The following is a 16,458-nucleotide window of genomic DNA, read 5'->3' as shown; positions in this document are numbered from 1 at the left end:
AAGGAGGTGTGTGTTATAAAACGAAGAAGCTGAATGCTATGAAACACACCACTGACACACAGAGGAGGAGTTTGGAGGAGTTGAAGCTCCAGTACGAGAGCATGAAGCCACAGAGCAGAAGCCTCTGCCTGACAACCAGGAACTAGGTTGTCTAATAATGTCCCTAATAATGAGAATTAGAGTAAAGAAGGGAACTCTGCCAATAAGTTTCCTTAAGTGGTCATTCTTCCTATGTAAATTCTCTTCTTCCTTCTCTCAAGTCTTTCTAAATATGTTAGTTCAAGCAAGAAAATGAATGAACTTGTGTGCTTGTTTTATAGAAATTGCGCATTCTGGAAAACAGATTGGAGGAAGCGCAGCTGAAACATCATGAAGCAAAGAACGTAATGCGAGGATACCTCAAAGAGAAGGACAAACTACAGGTATCTGAGAAAGAACAGATGAACTGGTTCATGTACAGACTGACACAGCACACACACATAAACTCACACAGATGTGTATTATAAAGCATGATACCCCATATATGTGATGGGAAAAATTTAAGCAATCTAATGTATCCAATGACACTCATCCATACCATTCAAAATATATTCTTATTCTTATAATAATAAGAAAGGTTTCTTGAGAACCAAATCAGCATATTAGATTGATTTCGGAAGGATCATGTGACACTGGGAATGAGGAATGGCTGCTGAAAATTCAGCTTTGATCACAGGAAAAAATTACATTAAAAATAGAAAAGAGTTATTTTAAATTGTACAGGTGTGCATAAGAGACTTCTTTCATTAAAGGGTTAGTTCAGCTAAAATTGAAAATTATGTCAATTACTCTTCATCTTCGGAGCACAAATGAAGATCTTTTTTATGAAATCTGAAAGCTTTCTGTCCCTCCATTGACAGCTACGCAACTACCACTTTCAAGCCCCAGAAAGGTAGTATGGACATCATTAATCTATAAAAAATATTAAAGAGTGCTTTGTTTGCGAAAAAACTAAATAAAAACAATTGACCACCTTATTTACAAAATATTAATCTCCAGCATGCGTTCATGCAACAACGTCTGCTTTTGCATCAACAGAACAAACATGCGCCACGGTGCTCTCGTAAACGCGCAATGGAGATTCATATTTTGTAAATAAAGTGCTAAATTGTGTTTTTTTGCACAAACAAAGCACTCGTGTCGCTTTGTTAAGTTGCGGATAAACCACTGGAGACACATGGATTACTTGCTCCCTTTCTGGGGCTTGAAAGTGGTAGTTGCATAGGCTGTCAGTGGAGGGACAGAAAAATATCTTCATTTGTGTTCCGAAGATGAACAAAAGTCTTGTGTGTGGAACCACATGAGGGTGAGTAAATAATAACAGAATTTGGGTGAACAATCCCTTTAAGATTAAAACTCTTAAAAGACAATCAGACAACATCAGGCATGCTGATGGCACGCTGAGACGCTGCTAAGGCCAAAACCCCTCTTTAAAGGTTATTTACCCAACTCAATCTGTAATCTTTACATAACATAAGAAACTGGAATCGTTTGCACAAGAGACAATTGAAAGTTTGGAGTCTTATATCGACGCATACTACGACAAAATGGCAAAACCCGAGAGCAAGCGTGGAAGAAGCGAACTGGGGCTCGTTCTTCGTACGTTGCTTATTACATCCGAGATCAAATGACACATCCAAGATGATATCATCGTGCTAATCATGATCTGGCTAATTAGGTTCTTCGAACACACTTGCCGGATATGATTAGTATAGCTGGATTGAGTTATCTGAGATAATTGCGCTTTCATGCGCTGGGTTAAAAGGGGATATGTATCGATAGTAGAAATATTGATCAGCAACTCTGCTATTGGCTGCTCAGCGTGGCTAAAGAGCACGCTCAGTTTTTCTCCTCAGCAGAGCAAGAACTAATAGTCGAAGTTTATTCGGAATTAACCAAGGAACACCTCAAAGTCTACAAAAGCCAGGAGAGAGGGCTGGCAAAAAGTAGCAGACAATTTAAATCCGTTAGAAGTGGCCATGTTAGATGTTTTTATCACTTATTAGCCTATATATTTGTATTTTAATAATTGCATAATTACTTTGTTCATTGTAATGTCAGAGTCACCACACTAGAACATGGGAACAAATAAAAGTGAAGTACTTTTTTGAAGGTCTTTTTTTGCTATATTATAGTCTCTTTTATAAAAGGCACTGTTAAATAAATGGTTGTCTGTTTATAAAAGCAACCAAGAAAAAGGCTGAGAAAAAAAAGAAAAGATCTTAGTAGCCTACACTGTAAAATAATTTTTGCTGCATTAAATTAAGGCCGTATAGTAATTTCAACTGTTAAATCTTGAGTAATGATGAATTGCTTTGACTTGTGAAAGTGAAAACTGATAAACTTATGTTAATGTAAAAATATTTTGCCATGAGTTATTGATCACATTTTTCCAGAGTGTAGTTCATTGTAATGACATTGTGTTTTCCTCTTTTGTGCACTTTTACATAATACACACTTGTATCTGTTCCCAAGAAAGTGGTGGCTGAAATATAAGTGGACATTTTCTAACTTTCCAAAGGAAAGAAAGTATAAGACTTTGTAATGTCCATTTGTTTCCATTGCACTGGACAGTGAATAAACCCTCTCAGATAACTGTCATATGGAGGAACTAGCCTACCTGCAAGTGCATAAATAACTTTACTTAATGTATACTTGTATGCTTTATGGCTGCAATATAAGTTGCAGGATTCCACATCTACAGAAAGGCCTACAGAAGAGTCTGCACAGACAGAGGAGACATAGGCCTACAGGTGGGCAGTGTATAGACAACTTTTCCTTTTCATTTGTTGCATGGGGCATGTGTCTAATATCTCTTGTTGCAGGCATTTGAACACTGGCTTTACTTTACAAAGAACAATTGAAATAAAACTCAAGGAACTAAGCATATTTGTCTTTTATTAAACATTTAATGAAAAGTGTTTTTTTTGGCAATGTTGTGTAATACTAATATGGCACATGCAACAATGTCACAGTGTCAGGTGTGCAACCCTCAGACTTATCAGACACTGAAATCTTCCCTTTAGTTAGCCAAAGTTCATTTCATTGTGTGCCCTTGTCCTGGCTAGAGCTGCGTTGTAACTGGTTTGGGTCAGGGAATGGGGTCATAAAACACCTGTCTGCAGGCAGGAACATGTCATAATCACCTATGAAAAAATGCAGTTCTGTTAGGATCAGCATAAGTGTATGTAATACAGTGAGCTTGATATTTAATTGTGGAACTTTCCTTACCACTTTCAAATAATGTGCATAAATGTGAATCTCTGAAAATTCTTAAGTCATGCACAGATCCTGGCCATTTTGCTTTCACATTTGTGATATGGAAGATTTTAGTCAACTGCCTTTTTTTAAATTTGATATAATATTACTAATCTGGAATATTAGGAATTACAATAGTAACTGGGCTGCACATTTACATTGTGAACCCCCTTTCTGTTCACATAATCCCCTTCATTGAGGCCTTGATGGCAGTCTATGGTACCAATCACGTTAGTGAAGCCTGAGTGACATATACTGTAATCGGCATGGTCATGATTGCATGATCTTCATAAAAAATTATGATAGCCTAAAAAAAAACTGCTTTAAAAAAAACTGCTTTACAACATTGGGTCTGCAGTGGCTTGGAAATGCCACAAAAAAACCTAGAACTGTTTTTTAAACCTAAAAGCGCCAGGTAAACTCCGAATGACACGACAGACAGCACTTTCCATCAAGTTCTCCGCATCTCCAATAGTGTAAAGGAAAGAGCCACTTGCAAATAATCTTAGGGCAATGCAAACAGTTTGTGCTGTAGTTAAAGCCCGACTCCGACAAGTCAAAAATAAATGTGCGTTTCCAACAAATGAATAATGTAAACGACAATCTCACGAGTCACGAGAAAAGAAAAAAAAAAAATCTCAGAAAGTGCACTATCCCGTTGGACTTCCCGTATCAGCTCCGCTTATAAAGCCGCAGTCTAATCCTGTTTACATGAAATAAGCTGCTCCCGAGTGTAAGAGTGTAATGCAGCCGTTACAAATGCTATTGCGGTAGAAGAGAAAACAGCGCGAATTATGACAGAGTGCAAACGAATCCGAACTAGCAAGGTGTGTGAAAGTTTCACAAAACTTCAAACCAAGAATGCTGTCGTGTGCAATACATGCAAGGCGGAACTCGTTTTTCACGGGAGCACAACATGCATGTTAAAGCACTTAAAGAGGAAACACCCCTGCACAAGAGGAGCCGGTGAGAGGTGAACGTTCTCCAGCTGGAACTAAATAACTAGCAGTAAATCTCTTTATTAGAGAATGCAATACAACTAATAATAGTAATAAAATGAACAATTATAATATAATTACAGTAATGTGATGAGTTATTTTTGCATAGAATAAAGCTTGATCGAGCGTAGGAGTCAGGGCTGTTTTTATTATTGTAACACTATTAGGTATAACGGTCTTATCACTTGCCTGTATTTTGTTCCATATTCATGAAGACTTACAAAAGGAGATGTTATGAAGAATATCATGCCAGTTAATTTTTTCATACTGTAAATTAAAAGGCGAATGAGAATAGCTCAATTGTCATGTCAATTTTTTTATTATTATTATTCTTACAATAATTGTTTGCAGTTTAAGAGTTTCTAATGCAGCTGATTCATTTTTTGTTTTGTTTTCTATTGAAAGAGAACAGAATATTTAAACAATGCTTAAGAGAGCATTTGTGTGTGATTTGAGCTGTACAGAAATCTGAAAACTTGATTCATAATTCCTTCCAATAAACCACCTTATCTTTCTATAGTAAAATAGTATGTTCAACAATATGAATTGGAAATGCTGGAGAGATGAATTGATTTAGTTGAACAAAGTTCATGAATCAAACGACTCAGCTGATCAGAGTTCGTGAACAAAATGATTCAGTTTAAAGAGTTGTTCAAACTTCTCTCGATCAGTTCAAGTACAAAAAACTAGGGCTGTAATCTCCTAGTCGATTAGTCGATTAATTGGTCGATACGTTCAGGCTCGACCAAAATTCTGATTGGTCGATTTTTTGCCGCGTTCATTTCATCAGTTTTGCCGCGTTCATTTCATCAGGTGGAAAGTACTAATTGCTAATGGGGGTATTTTCAGAGCACCCCTGTTTCACAGGTAACACTCTGTCTTCAGAACACCCCCCTTACTTTCACTTCTTTTGGATTAGCCCAACCCACTGGAGAAGAGAGACAGATTGAAGAAAGTAGGCTACTAGAAGGTTTGCTGAATATTATTAATTTAATTGTGAGAGCGTTTAACTCATAGTCAGTCCTCTTCTACCATGTCAACAAAGACATCGGCAGTGTGGAAGCATTTTTTTTAAATAGAAAACGGGAAAAAAGTCGAATACAAATTTGCGCTGTGCACTGTAGCTGCTACACTGTTTGTTTTAGTTTTGAGCCTATGCTTTATTTTTCAGTTATGCACTTTATTTCGTTTCTGCTCTTGATCTGGTTTGTTTAATAAATATTCTTTTTTTATTAAAGTGGACGTGCCTTTTGTGTTTAAGAGTAAAAGCTTTAAGTTAATAGTCTATTCGTGTCTCAGCCGCGAAGCTGAGCTCCTATGTTCATGCGAGCTGCACAGAGCGGCTGAAATGATAGTGTCTGTCAGTTATTAATAATACATATGACAAAAACAATTGTCTAAATTATGTTGTATACAGTGGTTAAATTGGGCCGGGGCTCTCCGGGGCTCAGCCCCGGCACATAAGCCTGCTCGTTTGTGTCCTGATGTGCCTGTTTACAGTCAGTTGCCTAATGGAAATTATGTCACATCAAATTTGATGAAAGTGATGCTTTTGAAAACATATTTCTGACAATAAATGAAAGATTTTTTAAATGGCATGTCTATTTTGTCTCGGCGGAACAGAGATGAGAACAATCGGAACACGGCTGTATTCTTGTTCAGCTGCTTAATCTCGTTGTCAGTCGACCATGATCGCGCACTGCTCGCGCATGCCATGCACATCTTAGGCTACTACTCAAAACTCCGACACGGATAAATGTACGCAGCAATATATAATGAATGTTCCTGGGAGATCAGTAGTTGCGCGGGATGTGGAAGCGCGCAAAAGTTCCAGAACCTTCAACCGCCTTAAACAATAAATAAATAAAAACTCACAAGCTGCTGGCCGCCGCTGGAGATCAATTTTGTCAAGTTCAGCACAACGTTGGTTGTACAAAAAGTGCCCTGGCCTTGAACAACAAGGTAAGGAAAATATGTTTGGCACATTGTATGGGTCACTATATCATAACAAGGTAATACAATGTGTAATCAAGTGATGTCAATTCCAGCGTTATGGACGTGACATGCAGTAAAAACTTGAAATATAAATTCTCAGAAAATGCATTTAATACCAATATATTAAAACTGTTTATATCAATACTCCCTTAATAAAGGAGTCCAGACATTAGAAAAATATCAGTCTACACATGCGTTTAATATTTAATATGAGGGAAATAGGCTACACATGCCGTGGACGTGACACAAAAAAATCTTTAACTTTTAGGTGGCAAAATATTTTTTTTGTAATTCTGTGAATTACACTGCGCAAACCAAAAGTAATACTAGGCTACCCACCGGATACTCTCCACAGAACATAACATTCATTTTACCGCATTTTCCGCACTATAAGGCGCACTTAAAGCCTTTAATTTTTTCAAAAAACGACAGTGCGCCTTATAATCCGGAGCGCCTTATATATGGATCTGGCACCTTATATTAATGTCTGTAAAACAACCGCTGACTTAAACCTTTTGTTTACTTTCGCCTGGCACCGGAGCGCGAGCCTCCGCTGACTGCGCGCGCACCTCCCCAAACAGACGAGGCATCTTGACGCAACTGTTTTGTTTTAGACTGAACACCAGACCATACAACTGATTTAGTCGCGCAAACTGGGTGCCGGTGTGATGAGATGTACTAATATCCGTCTGCTCGGGCAGATTCGGCTCAAAGTCGTGCATCTTCGGATGCGGAGGCGCGCGCGCTGTCACAATGACGTCATTTTGCCGCGCGAGCGCCTCCGCATCCGAAGATGCACGACTTTGAGCCGAATCTGCCCGAGCAGACGGATATTAGTTTTTTATTACCTTCGTGCTCATGCGGACGCGTCAAATATAAACAAGGTTTTACAGCTCAGCCACTTGTTGTTTCATATTTTTTTGCAAGTGGTAGATCTTGGTTTACATTTGGACTTTGGATGTGATCTTAGGCTTGAAAAGGTTGGTGACCACTACATAACGCAAACCCAGTCAAACGTTTGACTGCAGTATCTTCTATTCTATGCGCCTTATAATCCGGTGCGCCCTATATATGAAAACAGTTCTAAAATAGGCCATTCATTGAAGGTGCGCCTTATAATCCGGTGCGCCTTATAGTGCGGAAAATACGGTATTCAGGGCCGCGGGAAGTGGGGGTGCTGTTTTCACAGAATTGTAAATGCAACGCATATGTTTGTTCATTAAAATGTCTACATTTTTAGCATTTAGTCATTTATTTGTAATAAACACTTTAAGTGGGCTATTTAAAAACTGTTATTTATATGTTAAATGATGTTTTTAAAACATAAGCGCAGAGTGTTACGTAATAGTCTATTGTATGCGTGTCGAAAGAATTTGTCCGCAGCTGCTCAAAAAAAGAAAAGAAAAAAAAAACCCAGTCAAAAACCCCACTGTCAGTGTTTTGTAAGGAACAGGCAAATATGTAAAATATTTCATTAGACATTTCAAGCTATCTATATGTCTCAGGTCTGTGAGGCAATAGGCTACCTTATAGGCCCACGCTGAGTTTCGGTTCATTTATGAGACGAGCTCCAGGTTCGCCAGCGCCTCCATGTCCTGATTATCTATTTTCTAATTGCCTAGTATATTTACTTCTTATTTATTAAATCCAGACAATTGGTTGATGAAACATCGATTAAAATTAAGATACAATTAATACAAAACGAAATTAAATTTAAAGACAGGCTTTGTGCTTTCAGTTTGAGGTCTCTGTGAAAGTTTTAAAACATTATTTCAGTGCCGCTTTAGAGCGCTCACGTCCGTAACGGAGAACTGTCTGTAAATATTTATTTATTTTGTGTGTGTGTGAAATAAATTTCTAAAAAAATGCGACTTAGTCCAGTGCGACTTAGGCAATATATGTTTTTTCTTCCTCGTGGCGCATTTTTTGACTGATATGCGACTCCGGAGCGACTTATAAAATAGGCTACGGTAAGTTATTTATTCTTTTTGTGCAAATGTCCCATAAAGTGCCATCCTTTAAGGATTCATTTATGTCCCGTTGACCGGTCCATTGCATTACGAATAAAAGCAGAATCAATAAAGTCAAAAATGTAATGTGCAGAGTTTTATAGTCTTGATATTGTTTCTTATTCAAAAGTGGCGACGCCCCTTTTTTTTTCAGAATTGCGAGATATGAAGTCAGAATTGTGAGAAATAAAGTCGCAATTCTGAGTAATAAAGTCGCAATTGGGAGATATAAAGTAAGAATTGCATGATATTCGTCGAAATTTCGTGTTATAAAATCAGAATTGTGAGATATAAACTATTCTGAGGTAAAAAAAAATATAGAAAGCTTGAAATGTCTTCTTTTAAACAGAACAATTCAAAAAGTAAACAGACATGTGTAATTTTTAGAAAACACTTGTTCATTAATAAACAATTAAAATGTCTCCTTGCTATATTTTACATATTCATAATCATTACTTTTGCCGGTTCTTTGTGACAGCTTTTAGGCCTTTATTGGCAGCGCCACCCTTACATGTTACATGAACGCGTCACCACCGCATCAGCACCGAAAACAGGAGATTTTTCAATCCCTGTTTTGGCAGGGGAAAACTGATCAGAAAATGTAACGAAACATTGTAGAAATGTAGTGGAGTAGAAAGTATAATAATTGCTGCAAAATGTAACGAAGTAAAAGTCAAAAGTAGCCAATGCACTATTGATTCTACTTATGTAAAGTAAAGATATGTGAAAAATGTACTTAAATAAAGTAACAAAGTATTTGTACTTCGTTACATTCCACCACTGCTGATTAACAGTAATGTAAATGCTAAATGTCCTAATACCTGTTAATACTACAACAATGCAAAGTATTTGCTCTTAACCTTGCAGTTTTTCACATATCATGTAACACTCAATTTCTCCATTTCTTTGCACAAAACTCTCCAGAAATTGCCATTTAATGTTGGGTTTTTTCCTTCTTTTTTTTCAGGGGAGCATACCTCCGGACTCCCCTAGGGAGAGCCCCCCCACATAATAAATCCCAATTTAACCCCTGGTTGTATATTCCTCAAAAGTTCTTGTGATATCACTAGTTGACAACAGTACTATTTTCGGAAATCATAGGCTATGATATTGTGCAGGTGCACGTGATGCAACGCTGTCAGAGCCGACAGACTCGTGTGTCAGACTAATTTCAGTGCAAAATAATTAGGTCAAAAACGATTTAAAGGGATAGTTCACTTTGAAATAAATTTTTGGTATGTTTTAGCTTACCTCAAGGGCATCCAAGATGTAGGTGTCTTTTTTTCCGTAGTAGTTTCAATTTTGATATTTTTAGGTCAAACCGTTCTTGTCTGTCAGTCATATAATGCAGGTCTATGGTCACCACCTCAAAGAGCATGCACAGAGTCCAAATTAAAACAATTCCCTGTCGTCCAAATTAAACAATTCCCCATCGTAAGTACACATTGATGGCCTAAGACACGAAACGAGCGGTTTGTGTTAAAAAACGAACAGTATTTATATAGTTTTTACCTCTTATACACAGCCATGTCCAAGTGATCTGACGTGTACGCAGACTGGTGCATAGATATATACACACTACAGGGTGGGCCTTTTATATGGATACACCGCAACAACATGGGAATGGCTGGTGACACCAAAGTCCCGTTTGTGGCACACCAGTACATGTGAGGGGGCAAACTCCTCAAGACGGGTGGTGACCATGACATATACTAATGTGCCACAAACAGGACCTCAATATCACCAACCACTCCCATGCCACCACGGTGTATCCATATAAATGGCCCACCCTGTAGATGTCGCCTTGTCTACGGCAGTTTATTGGAACGAATGTCTTTAAGGCGACATCTAGTGTATATCTATGCACCAGTCTGCGTACACGTCAGATCACTTCGAAATGGCTGTGTATAAGAGGTAAAAACTATATAAATACTGTTCGTTTTCTCACACAAACCGCTCGTTTCGTGTCTTAGGCCATCAATGTGTACTTACGATGGGGAATTGTTTAATTTGGACGACGGGGAATTGTTTTAATTTGGACTCTGTGCATGCTCTTTGAGGTGGTGACCATAGACCTGCATTATATGACTGACAGACAAGAACGGTTTGACCTAAAAATATCAAAATTGAAACTACTGCGGAAAAGACACCTACATCTTGGATGCCCTTGAGGTAAGCTAAAACATACCAAAATTTAATTTCAAAGTGAACTATCCCTTTAAAGCTTCCGTCGGCAAGTCTGGCAGATTGGGACGATTAGCCAAAATGTTGAATGTTTACAAGAAAACACTAGGTGGCGCTTTTAAGGGCAGCCGCATGAATTTTGAGCTGCTCAGAACATACCTTTTTTTTTAGCTTTTTAAACAATACTAACTTAAAGTCTAGAAATGCACGAACAGATCACCTTATAGTGTGATTTTATTTCTAAATTGGGCATCAGGACACTTGGATGGAATTACTCTGAGGAGATATTTGATGGATTCTAGGAAAATTGCGGCCTACTCGACTACAGCTGGATGGATGAAAATTCTTCACTGCAACCTTTCAAGAAACTGTCTCTGTCTTTCCCCAAGTTAATAATGACACAACTCGGTTTTAAAAACAATTTAAGTTTGAAAAGACATTCATCCCCTTTGGCTCCTGAAGTTAAAACCATCTTGCAGCAAGCTGGGATTCTACGACTTAGATCTCGCCCAAGGGGTAAGAAAGCTGGGAAAAATTACATTCGCACAATATCTACAATTGTTGGAAATCGTCCTTCTTTCTGTGGGACCACAGTGGATGTTAAGAGGAAGCTGACTGAGCTAAGTCTGTTTACTTCTTCTGACTGTTGCTACCATCCTAAGAACTTAATTTACATTGAGACAAACCAACATAAATCAAGGCCAATCATGCCTGGTTTTCTACTTTCCAATGTGCGCTCCTTACGCTACAAGTGCGATGAGCTGTACAGTATAGCTGTGACTAATAACTCAGCAGTTATTGCTGTATCTGAGACCTGGCTAAATGCTGATATCCCAGACTCAACTGTAACTCTGCCTGGATATACAATACATCGGCGGGATCGTGAGGGCTGTGGGGGAGGAGGAGTCGCCTTGTATGTCGATGAAAACATCACTCAGATTCGACTGACTCACCTAGAAGACGACAAATATTAAGCATTGTGGGTCTGGTTACGTTCCAGTCGTCTCCCTCGAGGGTTAAGTTGTATTATCGCAGCTGTGCTGTATTTTCCTCCGCAATCTTCAACAACAGCACAACCTGACACACTAATCACTCAGTACCTGGATTGCTGCCTTAGGAATATTGAATGCAATTACCAACAGGCCGCAATTGTCATACTCGGTGATACAAATAAGTACAAGTCTGAAACCATCTGTAGCAGACATGGTCTGAAACAAATAGTGGCTGGAGCAACAAGGAAGACCAGTCAATTAGACTCAATCTTTACTAACATTTCCTCCATGTATGAGTCACCAGAGCATTTGCCTCCTGTTGGCTCCTCTGACCATGAGACTATCCTGCTAAATGCTGGAACCTGGCCCACCAAGCCTGTCAAGCACATTTTTTGTAGAAAACGTACTTCTGAAACAAATAGGCAATTGGGCCTTCTCATGAATACTTCTGATTTTTCTCACATTCATGAGGCTACGGACCCCGAGGCTAAGGTTAGTGCCTTCACTTCCACGATCAAGTCTATCTTAGACAAAACAATTCCATTTAAGAAAGTTTCTATTACAAATAATGACAAACCTTGGATGACCATACAAATCAAAGATCTGATAAAAGAAAGACAGCGTGCCTTTTGTTCTGGCAATAAAACATCCTACAGTAAACTAAAAACAATTATTGCCAAAAAAATTAAGAATGCAAAGAAACAATATTATAAACATGAGGTCGAGAAACTGCAAAACACCAAGCCTAAACAATGGTTTAAGTCTGTGAAGGCTTTAATGGGGATGGAAGAAGATAAGAGTGATGTGGTGTCTCAGGATCATAACATCATGCAATGTGAATGTGATCACTTGGCAAAGCACTTTGCTTCTGTGTGGGATTATGCAAGTCATATTTCTCCGTCTGAGGAAGAGGTTGCCTGCAATTTATCCAGTTGTAGTATACCTCTTTTGAGTATTGGACAAGTTAAGGTCAAACTACGCAAAGTGAAGGCAGCAAAGGCTGCTGGTCCTGACGACATTCCTCCTTGGACATTAGAGACCTTTCACGAGGAACTGGCACCGGTGCTATGTGATATTTTTAACACGTGCATGCAAAATAATATTTTCCCAAAACAATGGAAGGAGGCTGTGGTCAAGGCTGTTCCCAAAAAAACAAAGCCCAGTTTTCCAGTAGACTATCGGCAGATTTCATTACTCAGCTGTGTTGGAAAAGTGTATGAAGGAATCCTCAGAGATGCCATTCTGGAGGATACAGTTGCTAAAATTCAACCATCACAACATGGCTTCATGGCGAACAGATCAACTGAGACTGCTCTGATTCAAATTTTGCAATCCTGGCATGATGCACTTAACACCAATCCTAAATTGGACATCCATGCTGTTTTTGTTGATTTTACTCGAGCTTTTGACACAATTGATCATTGTCAACTGCTCTATGCTTTAGCTGACATGAATGTCAGACGACCGCTCTGGCTCAGTGTAAGGAGCTATCTGAGTAACAGAGAGCAAAAGGTGAAATGGGGCTCCTGTGTGTCTAACTCCTATCCAGTTTCAGCTGGTGTTCCTCAGGGGGGTCTTCTATCCCCTCTGCTTTTTGTCATCGCCATAAACAGCTTGGATTCCTTTCTGCCTCCTTCAGTAATTCCGGTAAAATATGCTGATGATTTAACAATTACTGAATTTTTAATGGGATCCCTACCAGGATTAACTCAGAGGGCCTTGGATTCAGTGGCGGATTGGGGACAGGAATTTTCATTGGCAATGAATAGAGGTAAGTCTGTGGACATGGTCATAAGCGCCAGGAAAGATGAAAACATTCCCTGCCCTTCCTCTCCCATAATATCAGGACATGCAATTGGCAGAGTTTCCACTTTTAAACTGCTTGGAGTCCAAATTTCCTCTGATCTGTCGTGGGATGCCCACATTAAGTACATGATTTCGAAGGTGCGTCCTAGAATACACTATCTCTGTGTTGCTAAAAATGCGGGTCTCCCTTGTGATGTTTTAATGAAAGTGTATCTAACATTTATACGGCCAGTCCTTGAGTACGCTAGCCCAGTATGGGGTGGACTACCTAAAGGTCTCTCTGATGAGCTAGAGAGGGTCCAAAAACGTTGCTGTCGGATAATAGGTGTTCCAACTTCTACTGTCCCATCACTGAGTGAGAGGCGTGACGAGGCCACTATACGTACTTTTACAAAATTACTCAAAGACAGTTCATCACCACTGCATTGTTTCTTGTCTGTGGCTCCAAGACCTACTTACCTACTACGGCAGCATAGGGAGTTTGTTGTGCCCAGGAGTAAATCAAAAAGACATGAACTTTCTTTTATTCCACGTGCTCTTAAACTGTTTTATAAATAATTTACAGTTTGTTTGTTTTTTGCATGATGCCTGATGTATTCCAGGTTTTTTGTGTATCTGTTTTTACTCTACCTGGTTGTTTTATTTATTATTATTTCTTTAATTAATTTATTTCAATTAGGTAAGGTTGTTTTGAGTATGTGTTCTGTTTGATACATTTCAGGGTTTTGTCCCTCAATATCCTGCCTTGTCAAACTTTAAATAAAACTAACTAACTAACTCTCATGCCCCTCCCCACTACCAGCGAGCACCCTCCCATCGAGGTCGTGCTCGTCAGTGCGTCACTGTGCGTGTGTACCTGATTTTCTGTGAACGCGTCCGTCTCTTCAGCATCTATCAACACCATGGACTCGGAGGTAGGCTGCCCTGGCTAATCTATCCATAGATAGCAATAACCGAGGAATTGGAAGCATTTTAGTAGATTTTCTCTCCGCCATCACGCTTCATGCAATCTCCTAGCGAACTTCAGGCGTGGCGTGTGCACGTGATATTAACGTGCGCGAGTGAGGGGGGATCTGTGGCGTGTGCACGACCTGTGATTGACAGTCAGATCTCACACCCCCCTGCGCTGATTGGACCTGATGAAGCGGGAGCGGTGGATTTTTGCAAAACAAATAACACGCTCCAGGTGGAGTTAGAAGCTCGGGTTTTTTTCTAAAACCACCTTATTTATGTTGTTCTGTCGGATTATAGTGTCAATTTCACTGAATATGATCAAAAAATTTTTGCAGACGGCAGCTTTAATATACTGCAAATAGCCTACTTGTTTTTTATGTTTATTTATAATTCATTTAGGCGGACAACAAGGCTACCAAGTACTGCGTACAGTGCGCAGCTAATTCATTTAACTTTTTTTTTTTTCTAACGTCATTTTTAGTCGAAAATTTCAGGATTTCAGTCGACCAAGATTTTCTTTGGTTGATTACAGCCCTACAAAAAACAAAGTCTCTCCATTTCAGAAGTCAAAAAAAAAAAAAAAAAAAGTCTTTTGAGTCTGGAAAACTAAAGAAAATTGTAATTATCCTACCAGATGATGGTTTCAAATTATGGTTCAAAAGGGAAGGTCCATGGGCACTGGTCAGCTAGCCATTTGTGCACATTTAATTGCATCCACTAGGTAGACGATTCACCTCCACAGGATTATTTATGGCACAAAACAGGATACACTTGCCGATCACGTTCACATAGGAAAAAAACAGAGAACAAGAAAACGCAGCCTTGAAAAACACAAGGCAAACGTACAATAATTAATTTCTGATTCAACATTTCAGTAACAAATCATATAACTTACATGCGCAGCTCAAATGACACATTAATCCAAAATTTCGACAGTTATTTAACACATCGACACTCATTAATCGCTCATTGTCTCAACTCATGATACAATGATCATTGTTAAGGCCAATTTATACTTCTGCGTCGGGTGCGCGTAGAAGGTACGGCGTAGCATACGCATTGACGTGTACCATACGTCGTACCCTTCGCCGTACCCTGACGCGCACACTACGGCGTACACTCGACGCAGAAGTATAAATTGGCCTTTACACGTGGTAGCTTTAGCCCACGGCTAACTAGTTCAGCTCGCGCTGTGAGTGCGGCCTACTCGACTCAGCTCATATCAAATCATTTCTGAAATTGACATATCTTTCATAAGATAACATATGATAAAAAAAAAAAAGTCACTCATCAAAACGAGATTGCATTATATATTCAATTAAAGAAGATTATTCAATAAAGATTATCACTCTGGGATCCACTAAATCTTTACTCCGATTTCCACTTCACCTTTCTCACTCTGACGACAACACTCCAGGCTGATGCATCCAAAGTTTCCAAGTGCACACAATCACATTTCCCGATAGATTATGATTATCATTTAGTAGAAGGAGTTTCTGGAGAAATGCTCCGTTCTGCTGTCTCATCTGATTCCCTTCCCTCTGCTCATGCGGACAGCAGCGCGGGCGCGACCTGTGGGCGGGCCTTATGAATATGCCGCTACTGTTGGCTCTCAGGGGTGTCAGTCACTGCAGCACAATCAGTGATTGGATGAATCGCGTGCTATTGCCCAGTGGTGTGATCGAGTGCATCAAGTAAATAAAAAAAAGAAAGAAATTAATTAAATTTGTCCAGAACAGAGCAACACGGCTCAATTTAAACTGTTGTAGAAGAGCTAATATACCAAGAATGCACTGGTGAAGGATTGTCTCTGCTTTATTTTATAAGAATTATTTCTGTGTCTAGAGTTCCTAATGTCCTGTACTCCCAACTTTTGTATAGTAGTACTAGTCATATTTTTTACACCAGGATGAATAAAAGGGATGTTTTTTATTTCCTGTTTCGAAAACCACTGGTAAACAACGGACTGTAATGTATAGAGGAATGAAAATATGGAATGATTTACCATTGATATATTACACATTTTTACAAGAAAAAGTAGTTTTTAAAAAATATTTAAAGGAACATTTAATGACACTATATATAGTAAATTGTTGATTTTGATATTTGGAATGAATGTTGGGTTAGTATGTTTCATTGACTTGACTTTTTATTGTTGTTGATTACATGTAGTTTTGTATTTTTTACTTGTTGGGACCCCAGGAAGAGTAGACACTGCCTAGG

The 16,458-nt window shown here is 38.9% G+C and overlaps 1 long non-coding RNA gene across 1 annotated transcript in view; it reads right to left on the bottom strand.

Annotated features, from left to right (window-relative positions):
* Positions 1–15,717, bottom strand: part of LOC309491534 — a 53,091-nt gene extending 37,374 nt beyond the window's left edge. Inside the window, exons 1-2 of the long non-coding RNA XR_014203166.1 lie at positions 15,625–15,717; positions 14,867–15,056 (exon numbers count right to left, since the gene is read on the bottom strand). This is a non-coding gene — a long non-coding RNA (uncharacterized lncRNA). The remainder of the gene's footprint in view (positions 1–14,866; positions 15,057–15,624) is intronic.
* Between the last annotated feature and the right edge of the window lie 741 nt (positions 15,718–16,458).

Source organism: Leuciscus leuciscus, assembly GCF_965113295.1.
Source record: "Leuciscus leuciscus genome assembly, contig: HAP1_SCAFFOLD_334, whole genome shotgun sequence".
NCBI lineage: Eukaryota > Metazoa > Chordata > Actinopteri > Cypriniformes > Leuciscidae > Leuciscus > Leuciscus leuciscus.
This window is presented reverse-complemented; position numbering and strand designations above follow the sequence as displayed.